We start from the raw sequence: 13,895 nt of genomic DNA on the forward strand, positions 1-13,895 counted from the left end.
GAGCTCTGGCCTGCAAATCAAGGGGTCGCAGGTTCGATTCCCAGTCAGGGCACATGCCTGGGTTGCCAGCCAGGTCCCCAGTGGGGGACGCATGAGAGGCAACCACAGACTGATGTTGCTCTCCCTCTCTCTCTCTCTCTCTCTCTCTCCCCCTCCTTTCCCCTCTAAAAATAAATAAATAAAAATCTTTACAAAGAATAAAATAAAATACAGATAGGAGTACAACCCAAGAATCTGAATTTATGATAAATTTCAAGGTGATACTGCTGATACTGATCTGGGTGCCATTTTTTGAAAACCACTTTAACAAAAGATTTCAAAACTGCTTCTAGATGAAGGCAGTACTAAATAGCACTTAAGAGTCAAGTATTTTTACTCAGAGACTGAGAAAGTAGCCCAGGGAAAAAAAAGCAGTTAACATTCTATGCCATACATTGTTCTATTCCAGTAGTTCCCTTGATCAACAAAAACAGCATCTCCTGGGAAATTGTTGGAAATGCAAATTCTCAGCCCCCACCTTATAGAATGAGAAAATCTGGGGGTGGAGCCAAGCAATCTGTGTTTTAGCGAGCCTCTAGGTGATTCTGATGTTACCTAAAGTTTCAGAAACACTGTTCTAAGCATTTTATATGCATTAACTCAGCTAAACTTCTTGAAAACCCTATGAAGCAAGTTTACCATTTTCAAAATTAAGAACTGTGGCACAGAAGTTAAATAAATCACACAACATGATATAACTGGTAAGAAATGGAGCCAGAATTTGTACCTAGGGAGTCTGACTAGTGTTCTTAAGCACTATGCTAAAAGGTACTTCTACCTACAAAAAGTCAATTGGCAGAATAATAATCAGTAATGGAAGTAAAAACCAAAAAAGCAAACACCAGGAGAAATATGCCTCACTATAAAGACAGGCAAGTAAGAAAATAATCACAGCAAATAATAACAGCATTAAAGCAACCTTCCAAAACTGTGCCAAAATATAGCAGCCACCAAATACAATACACCCAAGTATTTCCAGAGCAATTATCTCTAGTATCTAATTTTAAGGGCTTTAAACCCAGAGAATGCAAAAGATGGTACATAAATTCATGGCAGCAAGTTCGCACTTTTCAATCTTTAAAATCTAAATGATTATACTAAAACATTAGTCCACCATTTGCATTTCCTTAATCCTAGTGCCTTTTAGTTTCTACCTAACAATTACTGAAAAGGTAAAATAACTTTTTTCTCAACATCTAAGATTACACAATCAGAATCTCAAGGTTGAAAAAGAATTTTCACATTCATCTAGTCCAACCAGCAATCCAGACTGAATCAATCTATAATACCAATCTCCATTTAATGATACATTCATAAGAAGCTAACACAAATTTCAACTTTCTGTAAAATCACATTCTGGGATCAATTCATGTCACCACTGTAATGTTAAAAACCAAATGCTTAAAAACATTTTTAGGGAACTAAAAACTTAAAATGCTCAGGCTAACAGCCTAAACACAACCTGTACCTGCTTTACTCAGAGAGCCACTCCTTCGCTATCTGAAAGCACTGCTATAACCAGAAGACCAAGCTGGTCAACAAGTACATCAAGTTTTAGCAACCCAACCACTATGACACATCAAATGAGAGGGCTTCCAAAGAATCTTCAGAGCTGAATTATCCCTGACATTAACATATAAACATCTGGTAACCAGTCATTGAGAAAATGAGTTAGAGAACAATACAGCAAAACACTCAGAACCCAAGTGCTTGTGACTATCAACCTTACAGATGGTGAGATCACTGTAGAGCAGCCTAATAAGGTTACAGCTACACATCAGATTTTAGCATCTTAATCTCACTGCAAGGGAGGTAACATGGAATGTAAAGAGCACATATTTTCAGAGCAACCAAGTCTGGCATTTCAGTAACACTTTAGAGCCCATAATCTAAAAGATACAACAAAAGAAAGAATGCAATAATATTGTAAACCCATAGCTGTTAAGAACTCTGGAAACAATATAAATAATAAAATGCCTACTATGTGCAAAACTGTCCCAAAAATCTACAGTTGTCCTGGTTTCATAAACTTCAGATTAGAAGTGACCTGTTCAAACTTCCTAACAACAGAAAACTCAGAACAGGGGTAAATATCTAATCACTATATCCAATGTACTCGAAATTTTGTTGTTAAATGAATGGACTTCTCTGTTATTTTCCAAGAAATCACTTCTTTAATACTTAGTCTACTTTCAACTAGTAATCTGATTTCTCCACTAATGAACAAAGACCCCAAAATTCTGAACTCATGGTCCATTGCACTGGATTTACAGTAATATTTCTACTACCTCCAAAACTTTTCATTCATGACATCTAGATTCTCTGTACCCCTACAATTTGTAATCACTCTCATTTTATAGGTAGGCACAAATGGCCTTGCTCTGCCCCCATGTGTGCTAAGTCAAAAGCTGGCTGGAGTCTGTGTCCAGCTTTCTGTTCTCAGGTTTTGACTGTAGAAAAGACATACAGTAGATCCCAGGATGGCCAATGCTACACAAGGAGAGAAATGAACGGTTTAAAGGACTTTATGCTGGAGGGGGTGGGCATCATTTCCAGAAGAAATAAAATTAAAAATAACAACAGGAAAACTACAGTTGTGCAAAACAGCTGAATAAGGATGTAAGTGGATGCTCTCAAAAACTGTTTAGTTTTTTGCCATTTCAAAAAGTATATCACAACCAGAGGAATTCATCACTAAATCTCATTAGCCAAGAAGTTATAGGTCAGAGTGGCTGAGATACCAACATCAAAAGAATAAAAAGCAATATTATGACATAGTATAAAAATAACTAAACCACCTAAGGAAATTGAAACCATGATGAAAAACCCCAAAGGCACAATCAGTTCATTATCTAGGAAACATTAGCTTCTTCCACAAGGAGGCCTACTTTTCATGTGGAGCAGTAAGCAGGGCCAAGACATGGAACTGAAGTCAGGTATCAATTAAATCAGACTCTGCCACAGAAAAAAAGAATCCATGACTAGTTATTTTGGGGTAGTGCCTAGGCCAGCAGTATCAACTCCAACTGGGATACAGGAGATTACTGCCATTGTTCCATTATAATGGGGTCGTCCAGGGTCTTTAACTTAGCAAGAATGGGTTAATTTAGATACCATGACTGGGATATAATCACGGAATGTGGGGAAAACTATAGGACAAGTTTTTCAACAAATAAATCAGAAGAAAAAAGCAAAAGGGAGAGAACCTGCAGATTAAAATAGAGTTAGAAACATACCAATACTTTAAAATAGATTTTCTTTGGATCCTAATTCACTGTAAAATTTGAATACTAGCTTCTTATTTGTTATTTAAAAAAAATTACTTTTTTGAGTTGTGATTTTTTTTAGGTTATGTCTATGGAGTCCTTATCTTTTAGAGATACATATTTTTGCAAATAAATATGTGATCATAGGGGTTTATTTCAAAATGGGGGGCAGTGGGTAGAACTATAGATGAAATAGAATAGCTACAAGTTGGTAAATGTTAAAAGCAGGTAATAGGTACACAGGGGGATCATTATGCCACCCAATTTGTGTATGTTTGAAGTTTTTCATAGCCCTTTAAAACAAAACTGGTTAGACTTATCTTGCAATTTTATTTTTTGAATGATGCTTAAGGTGAATTAAAAAATTATGTAGTCAGAATTCATTCAAAGAGTTTAATTCAGTAATAAACTCCACTTAAATATAAGAACCAACTAGTGCCACTTCAGATCAGTGTTAGAAACCAGAGTAACTCAATTACAGAATGAAAATACCCCCCCCCAACATCTCCATTCCGGGAAGTAAAATGCAAATACTACCCACAAAGATTTAGAAAAACTAACCTAAAATCACAGCCAATCATACTCATCCTGGTGGGAAATACCAACACTGCTCCAACAGCTTTCTGAACCTTCCTGACCAAGTTGGTCTGCTGGTTCCTCTGGAGTATTACAGGTCAGACTGCTGAAGTCCCTAAAAAAAAGGTGTGTGGGGGGAGATACACAAACATTTATTAGGGTGTAGGGGAGTTAACTATTATTATATCAATGTTCAAACATAATCATAGTTATTATTTCTTAAGCAATCGCCCTCATGTAGCAATTTGCATTTTTCACGACCTGCTTTGAGCGCTGAAAAGAATTCAGAAAGAACAGCTAAAACAATTCTAATCTGACAACACCCTCTGAAAGCTCAACTCAGTTCTCAACACAAATGAAATTATGGGGGATAGTGAGTACTCTATAAACAATTTTTATCCTCACTATAAATTGATTCCATGGCAAAGTTTAATTTATTATTTTTGGCGAAAAAAAAAACTTGCACACATAAAACATTTTCACCTTTATACATTCATTTTGGCCACACTGGGAGATGAATTATAAACACCCTAGAAACTCAGGTTGAACTTTGCCACTGAACAAAAGTTTTCAACTGGTATTTCCACTTCTTCCTCTCTTCTCAGAGATCTACCTAGAATAAATTAAACCTTTTAGGCCACACCTAGATTGTCATTCCCAGATTTGTTCTAGTTCTAAATGACAAGAGTCAAATTAAGGTTAAGTTCTGATCATTGCTGACCCGCTCTAAAAAACACCAAAGCAGTATCTTAAAACAAAGTGATCCCCTGACCTCCAGTGAAAAAAAGAGGAAAGTTCTATTACCTCCAAAGTACTTAAAATGGAATAAATTTTAAAGCTCAAAACCACCCTGGCTGGTGTGGCTCAGTGGATTGAGCACAGGCCTGTGAAGCAAAGGGTCACCAGTTGGATTCCCAGTCAGGGCACATGCCTGGATTGCAGGCCAGGTCCCCAGCAGGGGACACATGAAAGGCAACCACACATTGATGTTTCTCTCCCACTCTTTCTTCTTTCCTTCCCCTCTCTCTAAAAATAAATAAAATATTTTTAAGAAGCTCAAAACCAGTGTTCACATATACATATAGTTAATTACTGACTGGTGATTACCCATGGTAAATTTTTACTCGTAGGTAAACTTTTCTCCATCACATTTCTGTTTCAAACCCCATAACCCACAAAGATAATTAGAAAAAAGCATTCACTTTAATATTGGTCTAATCAAAATATAACAGTAGGAAAACTACCTCCACATTGAACCAAGTCACTTCTACTTAGTAGTTCCCTTTGCAAAAGAAGCCTGGTATCTCAAACCACCTTCCTAAACTCACTCGGATATAAATTATTCTTTTCAAGTAAGACCAAATAGCAGATCCCTACACTGAGAGACCAAAGAAGGTAGGGGGTAATCACTATGAACGCCTGAAAACTAGCTAGCAGAAGTTCCCTTTATCACTGTGAAAAGGAATGCACCAAATTCCATCTAGGATGACTGATAAGACAGACTGCCTTTGAAGGTGTAAGTGGGAAGAGGGAAGGGATGAGGCACCCCTACTAAAAGACAGAACACCCAGGGGGCTGTATTTGAGAGGAACATTATGGCTTGTGTTATTCCAAGATAATAATTTTGCTCTAGCATTCCTTGACTAGAGGTTAACACAGGTGGGAATTACATCCAAACTTTACGAACCATTGCAGATAGTATGGCCTATGAAGAGGGGAAAAAACACAAAAATGATAGGACTAGCATGAAAAAATTACAGTTAAAGGAACAAAATCTCCTCCTTTCCTACATCATAAAACTACCACATGACTCAAATGCATCTGACAATGTATTTTTACACCAAGGAATAGTAACAATTTACTGTGTGGCTACCATAAGCCAAGAACTTTCCAAAATGTCCAATTCTAGCAACAACAAGTGCTATATCTCCATTATCCAAATGAAAAAACCAAGAATCTGAAAAGTAATTTGCCCAAGGCCACAAAGTTAACATGAACCCAAAGCACACAGTATTTCCACAATACTAGGCTGCATCCCCTTGACTGGGGAATGTTGGTGTCTCCTCAGTCTGACAACATCAGGATAAAATGATGTTTAACATGTAATCTAAAAAAAGAAATGACAGGCAATTAATTACCTGTAGTAATGATGAAATGAGGAGCAGAAAAGAAGTAGAACATGGCAATGATTGAGAGGCAGGAGATAATCTATAAAAGTTATTTTATTTTGTAGCACATGGGGGAGGGGGAACATAGTGGAGCCTGACAGTACAGTACCTTCTCTCTAGGGAATTCAGCTCCTGGAAAAAGAGTATGAGGGGCAAGGATTAAGAAGTGAATAACGTGTAAGAGACAGTCAGAAGCAAGGACAGATTTCCACAGACCACAGGATCTCAGAACAAGGCAGGGAAAAGGGGCGGTTCCCAAGTTTGTGGGAGGGGGGGATGGAGGGGAGTTTGGTGGAAAGACAAAAATTTGGTTTACCGGAGGGTTACCCTGTACAGCTTTTTAGTTGTTTTTTTTGGGGGGGGGTGTTGTTATGAAGAAGACTAATGGCCCCTAGAATGAAGAGGTCATGAAGACTGCAATCATCCAACCACCAACCCATTCACTGTTCTGCCTGAGTGGTTGAACAGCACGCAGAGTTGGAGAAATCAGTGTGCCCTGTGCTTCGATCAGGGTCATAAAGCGTGAAGACCTGAGAAAATGAAAGGCTACGATGGCTCCATCCATAAAGATGGAGTAAATGAAGGGAAAAGGAAAGATTCTATTCAACGCCTGCGTCAAGAGAACCAATGGAAGAGGGAAACCGGACAGGATAGTGGCCTTGGGCTAAGCTCTTCCTTAGGAGAGCTGGGCAAGAGATGATACGGAAAAGCTTTGCCTCCCTCTCTTAAATACCCTCAGAGATAAAGAAGATTCAATGGGACCACAGAATTAGGGGAGAAGTGGGAGGAATACGTCAGAAGCAAAAAGCTTGACCCCTTAATCAAAGAGCATGGGAGCTGGGGAAGTATAGTCTATCTCAAGAAAAACTAGGTGATTGATTTGATCGGCCGCAGGGGCGGAGAAAGGAGGCGAGCCAGCAAAAAGGTAGTGGGAGAAGGAACCAGTTGTTGCAGGTTAGTACTCCTCTCCCTTGCCACCTAATCTAACCCCCAACCCACACCTCTCGAACTCCAGGACTCCCACCCCCCCACCCTTCCCAACCCGCCCACTGCGGCGGCGACAACGGAGGCGTAGACTGGTGGGGCAAAGGCGGGCCCACACGCGGCTAAGGCCCGGGAAATGGTGTCGGCTCATCCTAACTAGAGCCGGGGTGGTCTTGGCCTCAGGTCTGATTTATCAATACCTCGGGGTCCCGACAATGGTCACCTCCATAACGTCGGGTATCTGAGAAGCGTCATAAAAGCGGACAGCCAACACCTTAGTGTCGGGTCCTGGCCGGACAGACATCAGCTTCCGCCGCCATCTTAACAAGCAAGCGGACCGACCCTAGTCACTGCCCCCCCCACCCCCAAGCTACCTCCGCCACCGCCAACGGATCCCACGAGGACGTAACCCCACTCCCGCGAGAACTCATCGGCTAAGATCTGCACGAGCCGAAGACGCTGCCGTTGCCTCCAACGCTGCTGCAGTCCGTAGCCGAACGGCAGCTGCCTCTGCACGATCCCGCGAGAACCTCTACCGGACGGGAAAAAGCCAGAGCCCAGCCCTTCCCAGACCCCTCCTCCCACCAAAGCCGAAGTAAGGCTCTGCTCTCAACCTACAAGAAGCAAAAAGCAAATGACGCACAACCCCACGAAGCGTCGAGGGGCGGAGTCAATCTGCCGCCACTTGCTCCCGCATGCGCCATGATAACTATCGCGATATTACGTTTTGGTCTCAGAGAGACCTTCGAAATCACCGCAGGATGCCGCCCGCGCCTCGCCTTTCGGAAACACGGGATCTCGCGAGACCGAGTTCACGCTCCTAAAAAGGAGAGAGGCTGGACTTCATGAAAATGACTGGGAGTTTTTCGGGGGAAGGGAGGAACCTCCTGTCCTGCAGGGATCTCGCCTACCACGAGGTTTCCGACCCACTGCGGTGCTGGCTGCCAAACCTCGCGATGACACAGCTCAGCGCCAAATCTCGGCCATGTCCTGAAAACTGCCTCCGCCCCCGATCTAAGGTGTCTAGAGCCTTAGTGCTTGAGGAAAATTTAAAAAGTCAACCTGTTTATGCTCACGCTTCTGGGTAGAGCTGTACTAATTAGCCAAACTCCATTCTGAGAGAGAAGCAATGGGTCCCCCATTGTTACCTGCTTCCAGGAATCACATATCATCCTGGATCAACACATAAAAGACGTTCAATCTCACAATAAACACGAAAATGCAAATGAAAACAATGACATAACATTTCTGCCCATTAGGTCAGGGAAAAATTTTTTAAAGACCGATAATATCGAGACTCCTTCCCTCGCCGCACTGCAGGCTAACCTGAATCCATCTTAATCTAACTAAAGGGTCACATCGTTAGTTCTAGCTACTAAGCCACTAATTTTAACTCTTGAGTTCGTACCTTGTTATCACTAACAGATCCAATAAAGTGGTTTTCTCCAAACAAAGGAGTCTGCTCTCAAAGGAAAATTGAAGCTTCCTGGGGAGGGGGGGGCAATGTGCATGCTTGTAGGTTTTAATATGGCAGTTTCCCACGTCTAGGCAACAATGTTTCTCCAATAAATCTTGGGATACAATGTGGCTCTAATTGTGGGCTTTTCTATTCTGATATATTGTTCTGTCCATTGTAATTTAAATACTATTCCTTTAGAGTACATTTTAATATCTGGTAGTATAAATACCCCGACTTTGACTTATAAGATATTTTCTTCGTTATTCTTAGCCATCCTTTTTTTCCAGATGAACTTTAGAATCATATTAAGTTCCAAAAACTTGGTATATTTATTGAAATTGCATTAACTGTATAAAGCAACATAGGGAAAATGCACATCGCTACAAAATTGAGCCTTCTTATCCAGAAGCATGTATTCCTTCTTCGTGTACGCAAACGTTCTTTTATTATATTCCTCAATAAAGTTTTGTAGTTTACTTCTAGGTATTTTTATTTGTTTTTATTGCTCTTGCGAATGAGGCTTTCTCTAGTATTACATTTTAAAAATGCTTATTGCTTATAGATAGGAAGACTTGATATTTGCCTATTTACTTTTGTAATCCGGCAAATAAAGAATAGGTTCAACTTCGGTAGTAATCAGGGAAATGCAAAGGAAAACAATGACATACCATTTTTTGCCCTTTAAATTGGTCAAAATTACAAAGATTGATAATAATTTGTGTTGGCACAATTGTAGAAAAATGGGCACTCACACAACATTGGATACTGTAAATTAACATAGCCTTTTGGGATGGCAATTTGGACAAATCTATGAAAATGCAGACACACTTTGACCCAGCGACTACTCTTCTAAGAATTGCTCCTACAGAAATACTCGTACATGTGGATGAAACATATACGAATCCATTCATTATAGCATTGCTTGTAATAGCCCCCTTCCCCCAAAAGGGAAACAAGCTAATGTACATCGATCCGGAAATGGTTAAATAAACTGTAGTACAATCATACAATGCAGCTGTTTGTACATAAGACAAATAGAGATTCCTTGATATAGGAAGATCTACAAGGCATATTAAGTTTTTAAAAAGCAATTTGCCGAAATGAATATGTATTTGCGTGTTATAGTACCATTTAGATCCCAAAACATACACATACAATGCCTAGTAGTTACCCGCGAAGCCTGCCCTCCCGCCCCTCACCTTCCCCCTCCCCAGAGGCCGCCTTCCTCGAACCCGTGAGAGAAACGCCGAAGGCCCAGCCTGTACTCCCTCTCTAGAGCCACTTGGCCACGGCTAATGCCGGTACCTCGCATCCCCACTGTCGGCCGCTGTCTCGCCGCGCTGCCGGCCGCTGTCCCGCTGCCCCAGAAGATGCGGCTAGCTCTCCGCTGGCGCCGACCGAGGCCTGGGGGAGGGGAGAGAAGGCGGGGTGGAGGGAGTACTGGGGCAGGCCGCCGGGCCCCTTCACCAGCCTCTCCCGCAGGCTCCCCAATGCCGCCACCTCCGTGCCTCCGCACGGGGTCCCGTGGGAACTAACCCAGCGAGGAGCCCACGATGGCCGTGCGAGCAGAGCCCACCCCCCAACCCGGGGGAGAAGACGCTCACCTCGGCGGCAATAGCTCCGTGGGGCTCACAGGAGCGTACCAGGTCCGGGGCCCTGCTTCAGCCCCGCTCCCCTCGCTCGTCCTCCGCTGAAAGCCTCCCCCCTCCGGCTCTCCTAACACTTGGTCTGAGGCTCCACCTCCGTGTCGAGAAGCCCCGCCCCTGCCCCTGGGGAGGTCCTCCCTACCGGGTGAAGCTGGGTCCCTAACCCCCGACCGCGCCTGAGCTGCTCCGGGTCCAGCAAACTCAACTATAAAGGATTGTTGATTGTAGGGTCTCTAAGGAATTGAGATTTCATTCCAGGCACAATGGAAGACACTGAAGGGTAATGAGATTTGATTTACGTTTAAAAATTAACAATCTTTCCAGCTACCTTGTGAATAATGGGGGGGGGGGCAAGAGGGCAAGCGGGTTCACGGTGTATATGGAGGGCAGGAGACAACTTGGGCGCTGACCACAGTGAGTTCACAAAGGCAAAGCCTTAGTACACTTACTTCAGGCACATAGTAAGCCCTAAATAAACAATCTTTTTCACCTTGGTATTATTTGGGATGCAGTACGATTGATAAAGACCTGTGAATGCATAGGAATAAAATGGATCTGGTAGGACATACCCCTAACTATTAACTGTGCTTCATCTAGGGTGCACAATGAGATTGCAGAGTGAAAGGAGACGGGAGCTTTGACTTGCAACTTCAGATACTAAGGTTTGAATTGTAAACAAAAGCATGTATTAACTCAATATTTTAAAGTATAAAGACAAAAGCACTATCCAAAGTACTCTTGAGTCATAGAGGAAATACAACTGTTATTTTACCCTCCAGTTCTAATTCTAACCTTCCAAAACAATGGCTCATGCCCCAAATTGAGAATCTGATGAATGGATCCACTGCTGGCCAAACATATACTTACACATAGAATTTTGTGTATAATCTCATCTTTAGGGAAGCCCCTTTAAGATAGATTGACCCACTAAATATTCTTACAATGTTATTATTAACGGGTGAATGTCATTGCATTGCAATGCTAATTATTTATTTAACCAAGAACTCCATGCTTAGGTCTTTTTTATTATAAGAAATATAGACACAAAAATTGATATAACTAAGTAACTACATCTTTCTAAGATTTCTCTCAAGGAGAAATATGTAGAAATGGAAGAGCTAGGGCCAAAAGGTCACAGGCTCCCCAGAACAGTTATAACAATATACAGTCCTACCAGAAATATCTGAGAATTCCAGTTTATTTGGATATTCCCATGCTTTCACCAATATTGCTATTATAGTTATTTTTTAAAACTTTTAGTTTAACAAGGCCTTTAGTTATAATTTCCATTTCTCACAGCACCTGCATTCATTCTAAAAGTCCATAGTCTCTACTATTAATTTTAACCCCTATGTTCCTACTGTTGATTCCTAGGCCCCATAAAGTCTAGTTCCCCAACTCCATATTCTAAAACCCCACATACCCCGCAACCCTACTTTTAATTTCAGTTTTCAGCAGCCTTTAGTCCTCTTGCCAACTACACTTCTTTTACAGTCTGAATTCCAACCTAAACTCCATGTTGTTTCTATTTTTCTTATTATGGAATATTCAGAAAATATATGCAAGCATAAACAAAATACCAAAAGCACTCTGGCTGGTGTATCTCAGTGGATTGAGCGCCGGCCTACGAACCAGACGATTGCGGTTCGATTCCCAGTCAGGGCACATGCCTGGGTTGCAGGCCAGTTCCCAGCAGGGTATGCACGAGAAGCAACCATACATTGAGGTTTCTCTTCCTCTCTCCTCCCCTTCCCCTCTAAAGATAAATAAATAAAATATTTTTTAAAAAACCCAAAATACTAAAAGCAAAAAAAAATGTTATCTCACCACCTAGAAAGGACCACCATTAATCTTTGGGTTTTATGTACTTCCAACATTTTTCTATGCATTATGTACCAAGTCTAGAAGAAGTCACACCTGCTTCAGTGTAGTTGGGAGGGTAATAATATGGATGTAATCATTTATGGTTTTAATTTGAGCATTTCACCTACAATGTCATATAGTGTGCTTGAGTGTGATGTTGTTATGTTACAGAATTACATGCTTATTATCTTGTATTTTATAATAAAATTGGGCATTATTTGTGTTGGACCCTGTATGTAGTCATAGTTCTAAATAAAAGTATCATCATAGCATGTTATTATTTAATAACCTAGTGGATATTGTCATCTCATCAAGTATTTGTCTATAACATGATTTTTTTTCATTTTGAAAAAAATTTGTTTTAATTGTTGTTCAAGTACAGTTTCCTGTCTTTTACTCCCATTCCAGCCCACCCCCCAGTGCTCCCCACCTCCCTCCCACTTCCAGCCTCCTTAGCTTTTGTCCATGTGCCCTTTATAGTTGTTCCTCTAAACCCTTCCCCTTTTCCCCTGGAATTCCCTCCCCTCTCCCTTCTGGTCACTGTTAGCATGGTTTTAATGGCAATATGAATACATCTTTAACAGGCAATTAGCTTTTTGTTTGTTTTTATTTAAAAATGTTTTCTTAATTACACATGAATCAATACATTATTACAAAACACAAGACAGATAAATTTCAAGTCCCTCTTACATTACTGTATACATATGAAAATACATAGCTTCATTTTGTGTTTTTTACTTTTAAAAATATAAATGCCATCCTATTTATGTATTGTTCTGTTCACTGCTTAATTCACGTGCTACAGCTTGAAGATCTTTCCATGTCAGTTGTGTAAATCTCATTCATTTTATGTACTGAATAGTAGCAGTCCATCGAATGTGTGTACTATAGTTAACTACTGATAGAGTGATATATTCACCTATTGATCAAATACATATTGTTTTCAGTGCTTTTTAAAAAATTTTACTACTAACTATGCTGCAGCCCTGACCAGTGTGACTTCCTGTAGGGCACGTGCCTGGGTTTTGGGCCAGGCCCGTCTGTGAGGGGTTGAAGGTGTGCAAGAGGCAACTGATGGATGTTTTCTCTCACACGTAGATGTTTCTCTCCCTCTCTTTCTCCCTCCCTTCCCCTCTCTAAAAATAAATAAATAAAATCTTTTTCAAAGCAATGCTGCAGTGAAAATCTTTGTATATGCCTTTTCTGCATTTGCTAAAATTTTTATGTAAGGTAGATACGGAGAAGTGAGATAAATGGGCCAAAGACAGCACATCTTGAAATTTTAACATGTAATGCCAAATTTCCATGTAGGAAGACTCATCATACCCCACCAGCAGCAATGAATAAGAATAACCATTTTCCCAAATTTTTATCCCTACTGGGTATTAACCAGTCAGTTGAGTGTTTTGCCAATGTTATGGGTGAAAATGTTGTCTCATTCTTTGCATTTCTGATTTTTAGTGAGGTTAAGGAATATTTTCATGTGTTTGTTGGCTCTTTGCTCATGTGGTTTCATGACTTGCCTGCTTATATCTTTCATTCATTTTCCAATTAGACTGTTTGGCTTCTTATTATTGGATTCTGTAGTCTGGAAATAAATCTTTGTTATATGTGTGGGCAATTTTTTTGCAGACTTATTCTTAAATTTTGCTTATGGGGTCTTTTGGGTATAGATATTTTAAATGTTGATGTATTCAAATTTATCAGTCATTTCTTTATGGCTTTTGCAGTTTGAATTTTGCATAACAAGGCCTTTCTACAACAAGATTAGAGACATTGTTCTGTATTTTCTTGTAACATTTTCGAATTGTTTATCTTTAGCTATTTATTTTCTGAAGTTACTTTTGGTAAGCATTTTTCTAAGCCATTAAAAATTCTAGCAATGTTATGGTTA

The 13,895-nt window shown here is 40.5% G+C and overlaps 1 protein-coding gene across 16 annotated transcripts in view; it reads right to left on the reverse strand.

Annotated features, from left to right (window-relative positions):
• Positions 1-10,191, reverse strand: part of HUWE1 (HECT, UBA and WWE domain containing E3 ubiquitin protein ligase 1) — a 157,602-nt gene extending 147,411 nt beyond the window's left edge. For 10 of the 16 annotated variants that reach the window (XM_037033744.1, XM_037033754.1, XM_037033749.1 and 7 more), the window contains exons 1-3: positions 10,097-10,191; positions 9,798-9,896; positions 3,867-3,996 (exon numbers count right to left, since the gene is read on the reverse strand). The gene's annotated coding sequence lies outside the window, so the exon portion shown is untranslated. Of the gene's footprint in view, positions 1-3,866; positions 3,997-7,233; positions 7,370-7,407; positions 7,633-9,797; positions 9,897-10,096 lie in introns of those variants that run through there. The other 6 variants (XM_037033757.1, XM_037033742.1, XM_037033747.1 and 3 more) reach the window with 4 other exon arrangements.
• Between the last annotated feature and the right edge of the window lie 3,704 nt (positions 10,192-13,895).

Source organism: Sturnira hondurensis, unplaced genomic scaffold (genome assembly GCF_014824575.4).
Source record: "Sturnira hondurensis isolate 20B ecotype Veracruz unplaced genomic scaffold, ASM1482457v3 Scaffold0021781, whole genome shotgun sequence".
NCBI lineage: Eukaryota > Metazoa > Chordata > Mammalia > Chiroptera > Phyllostomidae > Sturnira > Sturnira hondurensis.